The sequence below is a fragment of the Mytilus edulis genome, chromosome 2, assembly GCF_963676685.1.
Source record: "Mytilus edulis chromosome 2, xbMytEdul2.2, whole genome shotgun sequence".
NCBI lineage: Eukaryota > Metazoa > Mollusca > Bivalvia > Mytilida > Mytilidae > Mytilus > Mytilus edulis.
The window spans coordinates 45667471-45670795 of NC_092345.1; positions in this window are offsets into that span (position 1 = coordinate 45667471).

Consider the following 3325-nt stretch of genomic DNA (forward strand, 5'->3'; position numbering starts at 1 on the left):
TGAATAATTTGATATTTAAGCTAAATGATAAGTACAATTTGAACAAATAAAACAAAGAGGAATATTTTTATTTTTTGTGTTGAAGATGACCTGTACTGTACAGTATCTTTGGGTACCATAAGAAACAACGTAATTTTGAAAAACGTGACCACGGCAGCATACGACGACATTCATGATTGGAAAATATAATGATTTTTCAACAGTTTGCATCTAAATTTAGCCGTATGTTCTCCGTTAACTTAAACTCGTTAACTAGACGTCTTTTTCGATACTGGGCACCCTACTATTACAAAACCAGTATCCGAACTAGTTATACTAGTTCCCATCTATAAATAATACTTCAAATAGCAAACGGGAAAAACCCTATTTCAAACGAAATAAAATACATTTATTTTAACCTTTCAGCACTGTCTGATCTTTTTAATTATCACTTATTTTAAAATCCCTGTACAATGATGGGGTTCGTTTTACTCAGTCTTTAGTTTTCTATGTTGTGTTTTTTGTACTGTTGTTTGTGTTTTCGTCGTTTTCTGGGGTTTTCTCTTTTTGCCATGACGTTGTTTACAGTTGAGTTTGAATGCACCTTCGGTATCTTTCGCCGCTCTTATATGAAGGAGTTCCAAAACATGATCATTGGAGACGGCACGTATTGTTTATTGTCACCAAGGAAACGTTTCAATGTGATAGATATCAAAAGCACTTTTAAAACATTCATATTATATGAATCTCAATTAGTGAATTTCCGTTTAGATATTTAAACATAGCTACTCGATTATTATTTTTTTACCCAACATTTATTGCAACAGGTATCTTGGTTAAACTTTGGACAAAGTTGAAAAGAAGATATGGGACGTACGCGAGAAAGGGTGTGAGATACGAAAAAGGAGTATTAAACACAAGGTCATGTTTTCTGACTGTTAAAGACGCATTTATACTAAATCAATTGGAAGTTGGATGTGTGCTGATTGATACTGTCATCTTAGATACTAGTACATGATTTTTTTATTAGTTGTTATTGGCTGTGAACTAGCTGTCAGTAACTGCGAACACTCTCAGATCTGTAATTTATGTCTTTTTGTTGTAGGGATATATAAATACCCTGCAACGTCCTGTGTTAATTGTGATCTGATGAGTGTAGCCCTATTCAGCTGATTTTTATAGATAGTATATATTTTGTACATGTACTGTTATACAACTGTACAAGGTAAGGGGAGGGTTGGCCGCCTGCTCACATCTTCAAAACCGCCACATTTTTTATGTGCTTGTCCTACGTCAGGAGCCTGTAATTTAGTGGTTGTCGTTTGTTGTTGTATATCATATCTTAGAATTTTAATAACACTCTTGTATGTGTGAAAAAAATTTGATTTGAGGAAACCTGTAGAATTTCAAAAACTTTGACGAGCAGATTTGTTTGTATGATCTGCAATGTATAAACTGGGATATTGATAATTTTACTGATTTTAACAATGCATATGATAATTTTAGCAATATTTTGTTCAGATAGAACACACTTTTTAAGAAAAGAAAAGGTTGAGATCTCACAAACATGTTTAACCCCGCCGCATTTTTGCGCCTGTCCCAAGTCAGGAGCCTCTGGCCTTTGTTAGTCTTGTATTATTTTAATTTTAGTTTCTTGTGTACAATTTGGAAATTAGTATGGCGTTCATTATCACTGGACTAGTATATAATTGTTTAGGGGCCAGCTGAGGGACGCCTCCGGGTGCGGGAATTTCTCGCTAAATTGAAGACCTGTTGGTGACCCTCTGCTGTTGTTTTTTATTTGGTCGAGTTGTTGTCTCTTTGACACATTCTCCATTTTCATTCTCAATTTTATTACCTAAACAAATACCATACATAAACTAAGAACTGAAATCAGCAATCTATAAAAAGAGAATGTTCTAAATAGGTATGGCTGCTTACCTCATGACTTGTTACTCATGAAGTTAAAACACTATGGTCTGAGTAAATCTGCTCTTAATTTACTTAATATTACACTACTCGTAGACAAAAACATGTAAAAATCGGTTAAAGTATTAGTCAAATGCTTCACATATATAAAGGTGTACTACAGGGCACTATACTAGGCCCAATTTTATTTATAATTTTTATAAACGATATTTTTCTCTTTGTAAATAACTGTAACTTGTATAATTATGCAGATGACAATAACCTTCAAAATCTGGTTCTTCTTTGGCATTGGTTTTAAATCATTGGAGGAAGACAGTGGTTCACTAATTGCATGGTTCTCACTAAATTTAATGCAGGCTAATCCAGAAAAATTTCAAGCCATAGCGATTGGAAGGTAAACACATAAAACAATATGAAATGCGATAATGAAGTAAAACTTCTTGGAGTGACCACTGATTTAAGCAAACATTAACCAATACATATCAAAAATCAGAAGAAAAACATCAGCCAGTTTGAAACGTTCTGAAAAGAATTGGATCACAAAAAAAATTAAAAACTGCAAGATTCACCTACAATTTCTATACCATGATAACTCAAATGAACAATAACTCGAACAATTTAAGCTACCAACACTTAAAATCAAAAGCATGAGCACCATGGCATTAGAAACAAAATCCAGTGCAAGTTCTAACACAATATATATATATTTTTTTTTTTAAAGATAACTCAAATAATTTTAGATATAAACCCACAGTTGGATTATCATAACTAAGAACTACAAAGTATCTCAAAACAAAATGAGCTTTAGCCTTGAGACAGCTTTGTGAAATTCCCTGGCTAACCATGAACTCAACTTTGGAACAGTTCGATTTTTTTATTTCAACATGGTGTTTTTCAGAAAACTGTTTCTGTTGCTTATGTAGAAAATAACTTTACTGTCTCACATGCAGCTAAAATCTTCTTGCCCTCGGTGTACTGTTTTTTGTTTGCATTTATTTTATTTATTTGATATAGTTTTTGTCCTTTGTACCAGTTCAAGCAAAATGTGCTTTTCTTTTTTAGCTTGCTTGCTTTGATTTACGCATGTTTGCTTATCTATTATATTATATAATACATGTGTTTATTTACATATTATTCTGCCAAATGTGCTTATAATTTGTTATTTGTTTATAAATATCAAGTTGTACATATCATGCCCGACTCTAAATAAAATGTACTTACTGACTTATACTACATGTAACTTATGTTAAAATATCAAAAACAGATCTATGAACGTACTAACAAAAACAAAAACAGATTTATAACGTAACAATATATAAAACAGATTTATGATTATATTATATTAAACGTAATAATATCAAAAACAGATAACCGTAACAATATCAAAGGTTGACTTCTGAACACAATTGTCTATTGG